Here is an 18,896-nt window from a genome sequence, read left to right as displayed (position 1 = left end):
TGAGAGGATCCCTAGGCTTGACCCGCTTCTTTACCACCCGAGTCCTGATGGGTTTCATATTCCTTCCTAACTGAAAACAATAAGGTGAATAATAACAAAAGGGGTGAGCCAAAAATTGCTCAACAAGTTCGCAAAATATAAACAGTGTTAAAGCAGTTTAAATGAATCGGTAATATGGGTACATCTGCAAAGATATAACCCCACGATAATAGAAAGAAGGCCACTTCTGGCAAGTACAAATGAACTAAACAGGACACAAGTTCGCACTTATACCTTGCTGATCAGCCAGGATACAGTGCAGATGTATATCTCACTATCTAAATCCAATTGGGTACCCAGGCTCTAAGGCCCATCTCAAGGATACGGAACTAATCCGGTCCTTCGGATTAAGATAACTTAATCCCACACATCATAATCCAGTCCATGCAGTAGCAACCAGAACAATTAGTATGCTTTGATATATTCTAATCACCAAAATATACCAATGTGTATGTGTATCAATTGGAATACGAATAAAGGATTCAAAGGAAAAGGAGAAATCAAGAATCGAAATGAACAAGAGAATAACAAGTGTGTATCAGTGTTTGTGAATAAGGATCAAAAGAGTGCAAGCGTGATATGAATCTGAAGAAATATCACTATTCTGAAATTAGAATAGGGGAAAAACTTGCCTTCTGCACGACTCACTTCAAATATGTCACTTTTGTCTATCACCGGCTCAATCTTCCTTGCTAGTTTAGCTTCTGTTAGAGAAATAGACTGGTTTAGTCATTTCTTACTTCAATTGCGTCTAGAACCGACTTCACATCGTTCCTATTGTCTACCCATGCGCTTATGATTGACTCGTATATTATTTATTAACAAAAAGACTCGATTAACCACATAATACACATAAGCACATAAGCTACATAATCATTTGTATAGTTAAAATAATTTTTAGAATCAAAATCGACTCGCTGATCGCTTAACTGATCATTATCTAACTCGTTTCCTATTTTTTCGGAATTTATCGGACTCGTCTCGGCACGCGATTCCGCTTATAATCAAATAAATAGCAAGATCAACTAATTTCTAGAAGAAATTAGGTTTTAATATTATTTTTAATAAAAATAATTCATTTTTCTGAGTCTAAGGGCTTTCGTTTTGCTCGAATAGGACTAACGGTCTAATTATTATCAATTAAATACAGATAAATCAATTTATTATTTAATATAAATACTTATTTTTAATATTTAAATCCTAAAATAATTTTTAAATAAATATTTAAGAAAAATCAGAACTAAAAATGATTTTTCTATAATTTTTGGAATTAAAATGAATTTATCATGATTTATTGAAAATTATTTGATTAATTATCAAAATAATTAATCATTTTTAAATAATTAATAAATAATAAATAATAAATAATTAAATCTAATTTTTAGAAAATATTCCAGAATCGTCTTTTTCGATCAAAACTCCAAACTTTTCCGGCCAAACATCGAATTCACGGAATCGTATATGAAACTTAACGTTTTATAGTGCAAATTAAAGCTAAGCACATATACAATCAAACCCCTAACCTTTCAAGAACCAAATATTCACAGAAATCACGAAGCTATAATTTAAAAATTGAGTATAAACCCTAATAATCGAACTTTACTATCTAGACATCGTTCGTTCAATTAAATACCATGAATCGATTGCAAATAACATCAGGAAGCTATATCAATCATCAAAACATCATAATAACCCTAGAATTAAAAAGCCCTAATTCCAACATAAACCCTAGAAATCAAAAATCAAAAACTATGAATTAAAACATAAAATTGATGCTAAAAACATAAAGAACATATCAAAACCTTCGATTTGAGTACTTGAATCACTTGTTTTGGTGCTGTAATCTACTCAAAATCACAGCTTGAATTCTCGACCGACCATGTTCTTCCCGACCCGATTTCAGAGAATTTCCAGAATTTTGCTGATTTTTAATGATTAATTATAATTAATTAAATACAAATTAGGCTATTTATAGTAGTAAAATTAATACTTCTAATTAAAATTAAGGCCCTAATTCTACATCTTTTAAAATTAATAAGCCCCTAATTTTATAATTTTTGAGTATTAAAATTTAATTTATAAATATTTTATATATACAATATATATGTCAAAATTTCCCAAAAATTGTGAATAATGCAAAAATACAAAGAAATGGTATAAATGAAAGTCCTATAATTTTATAAAAATAAAAATGTGATTTTTGTGGGTTTTTTAACACCCAATGGGGCCCGGAAAAGTTATTTTTCGCGAAATGAGAAAATTTGTAAAATACCTAGATGTTCAGAATAACGCGATGGTAAAAGCCGTTTGATAAAAATAAGGCACATTATTTTATTTGAAATATCAGCTATAAAATCATGATTCGGGTCGTATAACTTTTGATATGAAAGCTATAAATACAAAATGAAATATCTGAAAAATATCTTAAAAATACCGGGACGAAAAAGAATGCACGTAACACATAACAATTAGGGTTTGACAGTTAATTACATATAAATGACACATTAAGACACATAATTCATTATAATTATAATATAATACAGACGTAATTTTCCCAGACGTTACATTGTGGATAAATGATGCTAACTTTGACTAATTCTTCATCACCATATTCATCTTGAACTAGAACCCAAAAAAATCTGGCTGAGGGCAAGAGTAAGATAACATCACCTGAACAGAGGCAAACTTTGTAGGTTCAAACCTGGCAGTAGTTTCATCAAATTTTAATGGCAAACCCACCGCCTTGGCAATGTGAGTGAAGCCATCCCGAGACCAATAAGAATGTGGGACATCCTTAAGATTTAACCAACAAGGAATTGTTTCTATGACATTCTTTTTGAATTTGTTTTCTTCCATCCAAGGTAGCAAATAAAGTGTTCTTCTTCCCATAATAACTGAATTTAGGCTAAGAATTTCCGTCTTTTCTTTCTCAGAATTGAATTTGAAAGTAAAATAGCCCTTAAAGCTATAGAACACCCTGCTCAAGCCATGATTTTTCCAATATTTGAAAGCTTGCTCACGGACAAAACGAAAATTAAAACTAACCCTAATGAAGTGTCCTATGATGCTTGTATCCAATTTTTATGAGCATTGACAAGAAAGTCCTTTGGTGGCCTAATTGTAGCCGAACCCTCTTCGTTAAAAGTAATTTTTGCAGCATCATTAGATGTAGGTTCCTTAGAAGGTATGCTCTTAGTGACAATGGAGCTCCACGTTTTCTTATGTTGAGTATTAGCATCATTATGTGGTAAAGGTTCCGTGTATGAACTAGGCTCAATCACAGTCTCTTTTGGGACATAAACCGTAAGTATACCATTTCGCACAGAGATATTATCATGTAAATCCTCTAAAACAGGGGAGCTAGTAAGAGTATTACCTGGATGTTTTGTTGCCACAGAAGCTGAGGATTTAGTAGAGCCTTTTGGGGAATTTTCTTTGCTAGGGCCAGAGTCACTTCTGGTGGAACCACCATCCAGAATTAATCTTGTTTCTTCATAGATTCTTTAGGCCGTAGTAGGAGACCACTCACTATTTCGAGCAGCTTCTGCCAAGAACACTTGGTGGTCAATTGCTGGTAAGGCTAGTAATGGAGGAGCCACATAGTTATGGCCAATAAATTCGAGAATTCCTCCGAGTTCATGCTACCGGAGTTACCAGAATTTCGGGAGCCCATGAAGAAAAACAGAGAAGGTATTAGATATGGATGCTGGAATGTAGGTGTTGTAATAACCCCAATTTTTGAGAAATTTTGAAACCCTTATGAATAGTGTTTTTGCTGAACGAGAAAACTTTTCATGCCACACTATGTAGGGGTTCTGTTATGGATATTCTGAGATTTTATTAGTACTCTATGTGGTATATAAGTGTATGTAAAGATCGTCAGAATCCAATTCCGAACACTTTGATTTTTCCCGGAAATCCACAAGATACGGAGAGAATTGAGTATAAGGCAACAGGATAAAAAGGATTTAAATTCAAGGATTATAAGAAAGGATCATAGAAGGAATACAATATATTGAGAAAGGTTAAGGGAACCTAAGTAATAAGATCCCGGGTATGATCCATCAAACGATAAACGAGAACGAAAGATAAGCGAACCGTAAAACAAATAAGTGACCAAGAGACAAGCTTGTACAAGAAGCCAGGGATTGTGACATCATCAAACCACAAGGTATGGACAAGTGGGAGCATTATGACATGTGCAAGGAGACACAAGCATGACATGGGAAGGAAGGAGGTGTGGTGGCTTTTTAACCACACAAATTCAAGGGCAACAAGGTAATTAACTAAATCAAACACAAAAACAAGCCAACCAAGCCAAGCAAAATCATTTTCATCAAAATCAAAAAGAAAGTAAGGCATGGTTCATCATGCTCTCGGCTTTTTACTATTGCAAATGGGAAAGAATTCAAAAACTCAAGATCCAAGCCTCCTAAATTGGTGAGTTAATTCCCTAATCATCTTCATGCTTAGTTAGGGCTATATCATGAGTTTAAGCCATCAATTCCTTCTCAATCTTCTTTATTTAATCAAAGAAGAAGATAATGAATAGTGTTTTCAAGTTTTTAACTTGAAGTTTTTCTTGTTTTCCTTGAAGATCCAAGCATTCCTAAGACTTCTCAAAGCTTCTTAAAGCTTCCTAGCTCCTCCCACCACTTCAAGGAAGGTATACCATCTCCAAACCCTAGATTCCTATATATTATAAGATGATTTTGATTAGTAGGGTGCTATTGTAGCTTGTTGTTGTGATTTAGAGTTTGGGATTTGAAATGGTAGTGAAATGGAATGGTGAATGTTGTGGTTTTGATTAAAAGGACTTAAGTATGATTAAAGTTAAGCTTAGGCATAAGTATGAATGATTAAATTGAATTGGTTGGGGTTGTTATGATGTGATAAGGATGGATGTTGGTTGTATGTTGGATTTGAGGTTGATTTGGGATGGTTTTGAATGGTTTAAAATATTGGAAATCGCGTAAACATAGCCGTCGTAACGTCCGATTTTCTTTAGACTGTTTTTGTGCATAACATTAGGACCCGAGAACCCCCTGCTAGATTATGACCACTGCCATGTTTAGATAGCTCATGTTACGAGCTTCGTTTTGATATGTAGTTCGTTCGATTCCGATGCACGGTTTAGGAGAAACGACCGTTTCAAGTAACGGCGTTTCGCGAACGAAACTTTTCCCCTCGCCTTACTTTGAAACATAGGTTAAGGACCAAAAAGGGTTAATTAATGTATGAAACATTTATGGTAAGTGTGTTAGGCAGTTGGTAAGACACTCGCGAAGGAATCGCTTTAAAACTCGTAAAGGTTAAATTATTAAAAATGGTGGAGCCGAGGGTACCCGAGTGACTTAAGCGAATCAGTGAGCGCAAAACAAGCGTTAGAATCTAAGTTAGTTAAAGTATAGATTTACAAGTGATTTTGGTTTAATTCCAACTTACTTATTGTTTATAGGTTACCAGACTCGTTCCGAGCCTTTTATCACCCCAAGTCGCTCAGGCAAGTTTTCTACCCGTTATACTGTTGTTGTGATGTAAATATATGTATATGCATTATCTTGTGATATTGCATGATTGTTATTAGCAAATTTTGCGATATATTGGAGCATGCTAATATGGTATATATGCATGTCTGTTTCGTAATCTGGTTATCTATCTGTTGATTTCAATGCTTATAGTTGCATAATACCTATGCTAGAAATAAGCAAGTAGTTGCGTATACCCTTATTATAGGGGATAAAAGGTGAACATATTTCTAAACCGGGAGTCGATGTTCCCGAGTATATTATATATATATATTTATTTATATATATATATGGATATAGTTTTTAAAACTATGGATCGAATAAGGTTTATTCGATACCTTTATTTTATTATTTGAATATTATTTGAATATTCATTCGAGGGCTTATGACTCAGTTTATTATATTATTTGAATATTATTTGAATATTCATTCGAGGGCTTATGACTCAGTTTATTTTATTATTTGAATATTATTTGAATATTCATTCGAGGGCTTATGACTCAGTTTATTTTATTATTTGAATATTATTTGAATATTCATTTGAGGGCTTATGACTCAGTTTATATTATTATTGAATATTACTTGGATATTCATTTGAGGATGTATGACTCCTTTATTTTATTTAATGAATATTATTTATAATATTCATTCGAGGTATTATGACTCCGCTTATTACTGAAATATATTCTTTATTTCATTAGAGAATAAAGTGTTAATAATCAAACTTATTTTCGATTATTCAAATAAAGATAATACTTTCATATAAGTATATCTTTGGTTATTTAATGTTTATTTCAAGTATAAGTTTTAATACTTCTACTTCAATTATTTTTATAAAGATAATTCTTTATGAGAATATTATTTAAATAATAATATTCAGATATTTTCTAATATATCGGGACTGATTTATTTCATTAAATCAGTTTTATTCCAAACACTCTTTAAAGTGTTTTCGAGTCTTCAAAATGATTTTTAAAAGTTAGAGCGGATCCCAAAACTCATTTTTATATTTAAGATCTTCCTTTTAAGGGGATTTAAATACTCGCTCAAAACCTGAGGGATCCGGCTCTATGGTGTATTTTATATTCGCAACAAGGTTGCTGTTTTGATAAATGAATTGATTACTTGCCCAATGTTCGGGAAGTAAGCCCATCTAATTGAGTCGGCATAAGCGACAGGCCGGGGTACGATCTATCAAAGTGTAAGTGGCTGGGTGGCAGTCCATCAACGCGTAAGAGGCCGGGTGGCGGTCCAGCACAAGGTCCTTATGTGGCCAGGGTGATGACCGGTGGGGGATTCATCCATCTACTAGTAGAAAAGGTTACTTATTGGTATCTTTGCCTGATCAGCAAGATATCTGGTTTATGCCAAAATTCTTTTCCTTCCAAATTCATTGGATATTGCAACTCTGTTCATACTTTACATGACAGAGGTTTTCAGGAAATGTATGGGAGATATATATGAATATATTTATATATCGGGTCTTAATGAAGTATCTCGTAACTTCATTATTTATAATGATATTCAAAGATTGAATCTATTCAAATCTTGTCTTGTAGTCTCATCTATGTGATGAACCTTTGAAACTGATTATAACTTGAACGGGGGTAGTTCAAGTAGTATTTGGGAAAGATATAAGTATTTTAGGGTATCTTATAACTTCATCCTTTAAACTTATATCTAATTAATAATTGTCTTATGAATGACAAAGATTTTCAGAAAAACGTTGAGACAAGGTTAGATATATGAGATCACCTTGCAACGATATTTTTTTTATACAGTTATACACTGGGACTTTGTGTATATTATGCATGGAAGAGGACTTCCAATATTTTGAAAAGTATATATGTATATATACTGAATATTTTGTGACTTCATCGCATTAAGATATCAAACTTGGTTCATTTCTTTTGACCAAGACTTTCATGAGTATTATGAGTAGGCTCATATACTATTAATCATTATACATATTATTTTGGTGGGCTTGCTGCTCACCCTTGCTTTCTTCTTTCATCACACAACAACAGATAGAAAAGATGAACAGAACCAAGCTCCCGATTCACAAGCGATTAGGAGACGTTCCGCAGTTTTCTAGAAGCATTGATGCCGCCGTAGCTGAGGTAGGAACTACCAATAGGCTAGGCTTTCAACTTTTGATGGACCAGATTTATTTATATTTATGAATTGTAATAATGGCAAAGAAATGTAAATTTATTCAGAAAACCTTTTAAGGTGTATTGGCAGATAATTTTGGAATAAAATGACTTGTGGTTATTTTTGGATGTTCATCTCTGAGACTATAACGTGTGGTGTGTGTGTTTATTGTGGGGTCACAGTACAGAGTAGTTGAGTAATTATTAAGATTGGGTGTTATTAAGGGAAATGGAACTCGTGACGACCCGGATCCCCGACCCCGGATCTGGGGGTGTTACAGAAATGGTATCAGAGCTAAGCGTTATAAACCTCAGAGATGATGGGACGTTAAGATAATAAGTTCACTAAGATAATAAGAACTCTTGCCAAGTTCATAGTCGGGCTACCTAACGTAGTACTGACAGTTAAAACCCTTATGGGAACCCTTATAAATATCGTGATAGGAGCGTAGTTCGTTATCGTATATGGTAGCGGGACTCCGAACCCTGAAGTTGAGGAACATCAACGTGATGATATTTTATTACTCATTGGAGATCAGATTATGGATCCGATAGAGCGTCCTAACGCAGGACCGAATGATGTTAATATTGAGGATGTAGCGGTTGAGGAGGTTGTCCTAGAAGGGATAGTTGTTGAGGAGGATCCCAAGGAGGATCCTGACAAGAATGAATAAAGGACCATGGAGGAATTGATAACCATGGTTAGGGAAACTACCAGAGGTAGCATTGGTCGGTCACTACCGGAGGTTCGTTCAAGTTTGTAAAGATAGTATCCCCTTTAACGCGGCTTACTCGTAAGACTGAGAAGTTCGAATTGACAGAGAAATGCGAGAACAGCTTTCAAGAACTGAAGCAAAGGTTGGTGACGACCCCTATGCTGGCGTTGCCGGATGGAAAAAGGAGATTCTGTGAAGTGTAGTGACGCTTCGCATAAGGAATTAGGGTGCTTCTTATATAGCACAACAAGATAATCGCGTCTGCGTCAAGATAATTAAGGGAATTTAAAATTCAATATCCCCACCCATGAGCTTAGGCTCGTGGCAATAGTTTACCCTAAAGATTGGAGGCACTACTTGTATGGAGAGAAGTGCGAGAATTACCTAAGCCATAAGTGCTCTAGTACATTTTCACGTAGAAAGAGCTCAACATATGCCAGAGGAGGCAGTTAGAGCTAATCAAGAATAATGATTGGGAGATTCTTTATCATGCGGGGAAAGCCAATATGGTGGCTGATGCCCTTAGTAAAAAGGAGAGACTCAAGATGATAATGTCTTTTGGAGAGTTTATAAGAGATTTTGAGAAAATGGAAATAGAAGTGAAGGTAACCGGAGCCGGTACCTAAAAGCTGTTTGAGATTGCAATACAGCCCGAATTATTGGAAAAGATCATATTGTGCCAGAAAAAGTTATGAATGAAGGCAGAGAGCCAACAATTAGATAAAAGATTAATATCGAGAAAGATGATAAGGGAATAATGAGGTATTCCTATAGAATTTGGGTTCCGAAAGTTCAAGAGCGTAAGGATGAGAACTTAGATGAGAGCCATAGTTTGAGGAATAAGATTTAGAGCAAACCCTGAACGTGATAGGCAGGGAGGTCGCCATCAAGATAGAAGGAACCCATGACATAATGGAGTGGAAAATGAGGATTTTAAATTAAAAGATGACCCCAATTATGGGGGGTAGGATGAAACATTTCATACTAAGGAAACAGAAAGTCGAGTAAGGAAAGGAGACCCGAGACGGTACTCCTATACGGCAATTCATGAACCTGTCTAGACAGAACTTAGACTATTATCCCCAACCACCACCTTGAGGAAACAATGTGGTGTGAAATTCTTTCAGGACCTTTAAGTCGCTAAGCTCTCTGAGTTCTAAGGAACAAGCTGACCCAGTCGAGGCAAGAGCCTGGATAAAGGAAATAGAGGAATCATTTGAGATTTTAAATGATTGACGAACCACAAAGGACTGTTTTTGTCACTTACCCTCCTAAGAGAGAGGCCACCCGCCGGTGAAAGGCCAAGGAAGGCACGGAGCAAGAGATTATAATAAACTGATTAAAGTTCAGTCAATTGTTTTCAGGAAAGTACTTCCCAAAGTTATGAAGATAGTGTAAAAGCTTTAGAGCCAGAACAAAGGCAGACGAGTATGATGAATTGTGAATCTAAGTTGTAAAAGTTATCAAGATTCGTTCTGAGGACACGAATCCAGAATGACGGGATGTTTGAAATCAATGCTTAAGTTGTGTTGGTTCATGAAATAATGATAAGAGAAAGGAAAATAAAAAGAAACTGAAGTGGAAAGGAATATAAAGGCAATAGAGTTGAGGAATGATAAGGGAGTTGGGTATGAGGAAACCCTAAAGACTCATAGCAATAGAAATAGAAAAGTATGTAATCGTCAGGATGATGATGATCCACCATGAGTTAAAATTGATGGTTGAAGGCATAAGAGATACATATATTGTACCCCCTTTAAGTTGGGAGGATTCGAGGAAACCTTGAGATAGTTCGAAGGATAAATATTGAGACACGGATAGGCTGAGGAGACAAGAAAGTAAGAAATCAGGAAAAATTGGATGAAGGAAGTGACCTTCAATAATGTGAAATGTAAGACCGTTGGCTCGATACCCAGAAAGGGAGACGCCAGGTATGAGAGATATCCCAACATTGAGATGACTGTTGAGATAAACAACAAAAGTAAATAAGGAATTATTAAGAAGAGGTTCACGTTGAACATGACCAATATCTTCCAGAACATCCATGTTATCATTACCAAATCAGGAAAGAAAAGCGGATGACCATTGTTATCTTTTGGAGGCCATATGGATTGACCTCAATTTGAATAAGGATGCTATTATGAAGTTAGGTATAGACTATCGAGGTGGGAATGATGAATAAGATAATCTATCAAGGATATATGACTTGATTTATCCATGGAAGGATGCATGTACCTTTTAAAGGTGGAATTAAGAATAGAACATCGGTAACTTAAAATGAATCCTAGGGGAATGCATAAAGGTTGGCATTTCACCCTTAATAGGGACAGTATGAGTTTTGACAGGGTGAATTGGAAAGGATTAAGGTAATAACAACCTTTAAGAATCAGTGGAGAATTTTTTCAGAAGTATATAGACAATGGTTCTAGTAGTAGTAAATGGTATTTTGATATGCCCTGTATCTAAGGAATACAGGAGGAACGATTCAAGGATAACCCTAGAGGTTTTACAAGGAGAAAGGTAATATTCAAAATTTTCAAGAATAGAAATGTTGATAAAGGAAATATGACGTAATTATATTGATGCCAAGTGAGGCGCGTGTTAAACCACGAGAAGGTATGGATCGAACCAGTAATGGTCGAAATTGTTCAGGGCAATTAGGACTTAAGATAGAAGATGCTCTAAGTATAATTGAGAGTCAGTCATGACAGTGATTAACCTCTAAAGACTGAGGCAATAACTTATGGAAAAATGGTGAATTTTTTTTTTTTTACTCATCAGATTTTAAGGAAAACATCTTCACATAAGCTGTGATTGAAATGAGGTAGAAAATTATTTGGAGGTGGTTAAAATGACATTGACTATAAGGAAATTGTACTATCAGGAAAGCCAAAGAGGTGGCCGACACTTTAAAGGTAAGTGGATAATTATAGGCGCGTGTGCCAAAAGAATACAGTGATGATGGTTAAAAATGTGAAGGTTGAATTATGATTTGGAAGATTGACATTCCTTCTGATGACTGTGCAATACCCAACCGTAATAGTAGTTGGTAAAGGTTTAATTTGTGTAATCGCCATGAACGGGCTATCTATCTTAGAAGGTCCTATCTTGAGATAAGCCAGGACCATGTTTCAAAAAGGACCAAACAAACCTTTGAGTTAAGTCTTCTATTGAAGGCATATGATTAAGAATGGTATTAACCTGCCATCGGTGCTTTGATTGAAACTCTTCTGCAATTTTATATGCTTCATGTCATGTATGTATGTCAGGATCAGGAGTGTACTCCATGAATCATGAATGGTGATTATGTTACCTCCTTAGAAGGATTTGATACGACATGTATGGACTCCGTATGGTTAGCTATTAAGACTTCATGGAAAATGAATGACTACAGTAGGTCAACGGTGGGTCATAGTAATGCAGCAATGATTCTGCGAGTAATGAGCTGATTACAACCGTGAGAGTTGTATTGGAATGGATGTTGAGATTGAGTACCACTAAACGGGTCGTGGTAGTGTATAAGTTATCATTGATAGACTAATTAAGTAGAGTATCTACCTATTGGATATTTATTCCCTCTTATGAAAAGAGAGTCGTATTACTATATGAGGAAGGTTGCGGTGCAAGCATAGAACTCTAGTAACGGTGATGTCTAAAATGAGATCCCAGGTTCGATTTTTGAAATCGAGGGAGTTTCAAAGGTGATTGTGTATAAGCTCGAGGAAGAGCATGGGTCCATAGAATGATGGACGGAATAGAAATATTTAGGCATGGGAAATACGATGCTATAATACTTGATGCTGATATAAATACGTATATGTTTTGTTCTCCTATGACAAACCTCTATAGTTCAGAGGTAGGTTCCAAGCCAGATATTTTATGGCAGTATATTTTTTTTATATATATAATTCTCTTCAGTTCGTTCTTTTCTCTTCTTTTCATTTCATGTAAGTTGAGAAGAACAACCCTTCCAGAAGGGGAGGTATTGCCGAATGACTGTCTATCTGTGTGATAGAAGCCTAGTAGGATACCAACTATTGTTTAATTGCTTGTCAATTACTAAAGGCTGGCCACCTTCTGTACTAACTATGCGAGATAACAAGTGTTCATGATCATAGTGATCTCTCAATAAATTCTTTTACTTCTATATGAAGGATTAAGCTTTCGAAAATAGAAACAGCTGAAAAAGGAGTAGTAAAGTTATGGTGGTATTCAGAATGGGAACATATTCGTAATACTAAGGTTGACGTGGTTATTAAAAGGTTATAGAACGCTAATGAGCAAAAGTATAACCAGTATAATATTAGGAACGGAAGGTAGTAGCGATTACGAACTGGAAAAGAATGGGTATTGAGAAGCAAAAGCTCTAATGCTAAAAGCTATAATGAGAGTCTGTGCAATAGACTTGAAAGAAATTGGAATGATCACTTAACGCGGATTAAGTTATCTTACGATAATAGATCATATGTCAGTATTGAGGTATCGCCTTATGAGATCCTTGAGGGAAGACAATGTCGATCTCCCTTACGTTAGGATGAAGTTGTAGAGCGCAAGATGCTCGGACCCGCAGTAGTCCAAAGGACTAAGGATATAATAGATCTAATCAGAGGACGACTGGTAGTAGCCAGGAAGGACATAAGAAGTATGTCGATTTGACCCGAAAGGACAAAGAATAGGAAGGAGGCTTGTTAAAAGTATTCCCTTGAAAAGAATTAATGAGATTCGGAAAGAAAGGAAAGCTAAGTCCACCAATTGTTGGACCCTTGGATATATTAAGGAGTATTGGGAAGTTAGCATATGAGCTAGCCTTACCCCAGAACATGTAGCGAGTCATAACGCGTTTCACGTATCAATGTTAAGAAAGAGTAATTCGGATGCCAGATAAATAGGGGCATAGGAGCGCATAGACATGCAACCCGACGTAACCTATATGGAGCAACCGGGAAGGGTTATAGAGTGAAAAGGAACAAGTGCTTAGGGGAAGGATTATCAAACTAGGCAGAGTTTGGTGGCAGGACCACAATGTGGGAAAATTGACTTGAGAGTTAGAAAGTGCAATATTAAGAAGGTATCCCTATTCATTTCTATCTGATTCCGGGACGGAATCCTTTTAAGGAGGGGAGACTGTAATAACCCCAATTTTTGAGAAATTTTGAAACCCTTATGAATAGTGTTTTTGCTGAACGAGAAAACTTTTCATGCCACACTATGTAGGGGTTCTGTTATGGATATTCTGAGATTTTATTAGTACTCTATGTGGTATATAAGTGTATGTAAAGATCGTCAGAATCCAATTCCGAACACTTTGATTTTTCCCGGAAATCCACAAGATACGGAGAGAATTGAGTATAAGGTAACAGGATAAAAAGGATTTAAATTCAAGGATTATAAGAGAGGATCATAGAAGGAATACAATATATTGAGAAAGGTTAAGGGAACCTAAGTAATAAGATCCCGGGTATGATCCCTCAAACGATAAACGAGAACGAAAGATAAGCGAACCGTAAAACAAATAAGTGACCAAGAGACAAGCTTGTACAAGAAGCCAGGGATTGTGACATCATCAAACCACAAGGTGTGGACAAGTGGGAGCATTATGACATGTGCAAGGTGACACAAGCATGACATGGGAAGGAAGGAGGTGTGGTGGCTTTTTAACCACACAAATTCAAGGGCAACAAGGTAATTAACTAAATCAAACACAAAAACAAGCCAACCAAGCCAAGCAAAATCATTTTCATCAAAATCAAAAAGAAACCAAGGCATGGTTCATCATGCTCTCGGCTTTTTACTATTGTAAATGGGAAAGAATTCAAAAACTCAAGATCCAAGCCTCCTAAATTGGTGAGTTAATTCCCTAATCATCTTCATGCTTAGTTAGGGCTATATCATAAGTTTAAGCCATCAATTCCTTCTCAATCTTCTTCATTTAATCAAAGAAGAAGACAATGAATAGTGTTTTCAAGTTTTTAACTTGAAGTTTTTCTTGTTTTCCTTGAAGATCCAAGCATTCCTAAGACTTCTCAAAGCTTCTTAAGGCTTCCTAGCTCCTTCCACCACTTCAAGGAAGGTATACCATCTCCAAACCCTAGATTCCTATATATTATAAGATGATTTTGATTAGTAGGGTGCTATTGTAGCTTGTTGTTGTGATTTAGAGTTTGGGATTTGAAATGGTAGTGAAATGGAATGGTGAATGTTGTGGTTTTGATTAAAAGGACTTAAGTATGATTAAAGTTAAGCTTAGGCATAAGTATGAATGATTAAATTGAATTGGTTGGGGTTGTTATGATGTGATAAGGATGGAAGTTGGTTGTATGTTGGATTTGAGGTTGATTTGGGATGGTTTTGAATGGTTTAAAATATTGGAAATCGCGTAAACATAGCCGTCGTAACGTCCGATTTTCTTTAGACTGTTTTTGTGCATAACATTAGGACCCGAGAACCCCCTGCTAGATTATGACCACTGCCATGTTTAGATAGCTCATGTTACGAGCTTCGTTTTGATATGTAGTTCGTTCGATTCCGATGCACGGTTTAGGAGAAACGACCGTTTCAAGTAACGGCGTTTCGCGAACGAAACTTTTCCCCTCGCCTTACTTTGAAACATAGGTTAAGGACCAAAAAGGGTTAATTAATGTATGAAACATTTATGGTAAGTGTGTTAGGCAGTTGGTAAGACACTCGCAAAGGAATCGCTTTAAAACTCGTAAAGGTTAAATTATTAAAAATGGTGGAGCCGAGGGTACCCGAGTGACTTAAGCGAATCAGTGAGCGCAAAACAAGCGTTAGAATCTAAGTTAGTTAAAGTATAGATTTACAAGTGATTTTGGTTTAATTCCAACTTACTTGTTGTTTATAGGTTACCAGACTTGTTCCGAGCCTTTTATCACCCCAAGTCGCTCAGGCAAGTTTTCTACCCGTTATACTGTTGTTGTGATGTAAATATATGTATATGCATTATCTTGTGATATTGCATGATTGTTATTAGCAAATTTTGTGATATATTGGAGCATGCTAATATGGTATATATGCATGTCTGTTTCGTAATCTGGTTATCTATCTGTTGATTTCAATGCTTATAGTTGCATAATACCTATGCTAGAAATAAGCAAGTAGTTGCGTATACCCTTAGTATAGGGGATAAAAGGTGAACATATTTCTAAACCGGGAGTCGATGTTCCCGAATATATTATATATATATTTATTTATTTATATATATATATGGATATAGTTTTTAAAACTATGGATCGAATAAGGTTTATTCGATACCTTTATTTTATTATTTGAATATTATTTGAATATTCATTCGAGGGCTTATGACTCAGTTTATTTTATTATTTGAATATTATTTGAATATTCATTCGAGGGCTTATGACTCAGTTTATTTTATTATTTGAATATTATTTGAATATTCATTCGAGGGCTTATGACTCAGTTTATTTTATTATTTGAATATTATTTGAATATTCATTCGAGGGCTTATGACTCAGTTTATATTATTATTGAATATTACTTGGATATTCATTTGAGGATGTATGACTCCTTTATTTTATTTAATGAATATTATTTATAATATTCATTCGAGGTATTATGACTCCGCTTATTACTGAAATATATTCTTTATTTCATTAGAGAATAAAGTGTTAATAATCAAACTTATTTTCGATTATTCAAATAAAGATAATACTTTCATATAAGTATATCTTTGGTTATTTAATGTTTATTTCAAGTATAAGTTTTAATACTTCTACTTCAATTATTTTTATAAAGATAATTCTTTATGAGAATATTATTTAAATAATAATATTCAGATATTTTCTAATATATCGGGACTGATTTATTTCATTAAATCAGTTTTACTCCAAACACTCTTTAAAGTGTTTTCGAGTCTTCAAAATGATTTTTAAAAGTTAGAGCGGATCCCAAAACTCATTTTTATATTTAAGATCTTCCTTTTAAGGGGATTTAAATACTCGCTCAAAACCTGAGGGATCCAGCTCTATGGTGTATTTTATATTCGCAACAAGGTTGCTGTTTTGATAAATGAATTGATTACTTGCCCAATGTTCGGGAAGTAAGCCCATCTAATTGAGTCGGCATAAGCGACAAGCCGGGGTACGGTCTATCAAAGTGTAAGTGGCTGGGTGGCAGTCCATCAACGCGTAAGAGGCCGGGTGGCGGTCCAACACAAGGTCCTTATGTGGCCAGGGTGATGACCGGTGGGGGATTCATCCATCTACTAGTAGAAAAGGTTCCTTATTGGTATCTTTGTCTGATCAGCAAGATATCTGGTTTATGCCAAAATTCTTTTCCTTCCAAATTCATTGGATATTGCAACTCTGTTCATACTTTACATGACAGAGGTTTTCAGGAAATGTATGGGAGATATATATGAATATATTTATATATCGGGTCTTAATGAAGTATCTCGTAACTTCATTATTTATAATGATATTCAAAGATTGAATCTATTCAAATCTTGTCTCGTAGTCTCATCTATGTGATGAACCTTTGAAACTGATTATAACTTGAACGGGGGTAGTTCAAGTAGTATTTGGGAAAGATATAAGTATTTTGGGGTATCTTGTAACTTCATCCTTTAAACTTATATCTAATTAATAATTGTCTTATGAATGACAAAGATTTTCAGAAAAATGTTGAGACAAGGTTAGATATATGAGATCACCTTGCAACGATATTTTTTTATACAGTTATACACTGGGACTTTGTGTATATTATGCATGGAAGAGGACTTCCAATATTTTGAAAAGTATATATGTATATATACTGAATATTTTGCGACTTCATCGCATTAAGATATCAAACTTGGTTCATTTCTTTTGACCAAGACTTTCATGAGTATTATGAATAGGCTCATATACTATTAATCATTATACATATTATTTTGGTGGGCTTGCTGCTCACCCTTGCTTTCTTCTTTCATCACACAACAACAGATAGAAAAGATGAACAGAACCAAGCTCCCGATTCACAAGCGATTAGGAGACGTTCCGCAGTTTTCTAGAAGCATTGATGCCGCCGTAGCTGAGGTAGGAACTACCAATAGGCTAGGCTTTCAACTTTTGATGGACCAGATTTATTTATATTTATGAATTGTAATAATGGCAAAGAAATGTAAATTTATTCAGAAAACCTTTTAAGGTGTATTGGCAGATAATTTTGGAATAAAATGACTTGTGGTTATTTTTGAATGTTCATCTCTGAGACTATAACGTGTGGTGTGTGTGTTTATTGTGGGGTCACAGTACAGAGTAGTTGAGTAATTATTAAGATTGGGTGTTATTAAGGGAAATGGAACTCGTGACGACCCGGATCCCCGATCCCGGATCTGGGGGTGTTATAGGTGTTGAGGAGGGGAATAAGAAAGTACAGAGCATGTAGTGACTGTGAGAGTAATGGAGGTACAAGAATGGAAATACATGAGATTTTCAAAGATGAAATTAATCCTAACTCCTAAAATCTAGAACTATTCCTTCTTCGCCTTCTTTGCATCCTACTCCCTCTGCATCGCTTGACAATGGAAGATGCGGGACATAGAGACTGCATGATAAATAATGTTCACTTGCAGCTCTAGGGCTTCCAGGAGGTGTTGCTCTGCCACATCAGCTCGGTGCTCTTCTTCAAGGAGAACTTCCATTGTGAAGAACTGCAACTCGAGTTGATCATCCCGGGAGAGATGATCACAAACCGACTCTGGAGCTGCAGTCGGGTGAAAAAATTGACCACATAACCGAACTTGTAGTCCGAAAGGGTCGAAGTATAGCCTTCCTTCCACCGGATTGAAAACCGGAAGATACACTTCATTGTTACGGGTAAAGAATTGAGGTTGAGCCATTTGAATGTGTGTGATGAAGGAAGATTTAGATTTTTGGTGTAAAAAGGATGAAGCGTTGAGTAATGTGTGAGGTATCAAAGAGATAGAAAGTGTGATTTCATAGTTAAACATGAGTTGAGAATTTAAAGAGACATTATTGATTAACGTGTAATAATGAAGACAACATGCATGATCTTACGCGTATATAGGAAAACAAAATGTTAGATATATTTGTGATGTCAGGTCTAATAGTGATTTGTGTTTAGTTTTTAGATCTTAACTAACAGGACAAATCAGGACTTAACTGAAAATCAGTACTTATACTGAAGTCAGAACTTAAGATATCAGAACTTAAGTTATCAGAACTTAAGATATCAGAAGATATTTATCAGGAGATAATATCAGGACTTATGAAGATGTACAGATAAGTAAGGCGGCTGATTGAAGGAAAGAAGATTAAGACAAACACAAGAAGAGATATACATGGAGAAGAATTCTATGAAGAATAGAATACTTGGAGGAAAAGATAACTAGTTGATATATTTTAGGATGCAGACTTATGTTCTATACCGATTAGAAGATTATCTTGTAACTGTGTGTCTATATAAACACAGCATATGGT

The sequence above is a fragment of the Apium graveolens genome, chromosome 9 (genome assembly GCF_009905375.1).
Source record: "Apium graveolens cultivar Ventura chromosome 9, ASM990537v1, whole genome shotgun sequence".
Lineage (NCBI taxonomy): Eukaryota > Viridiplantae > Streptophyta > Magnoliopsida > Apiales > Apiaceae > Apium > Apium graveolens.
Note: the sequence above shows the minus strand (reverse complement) of the source record.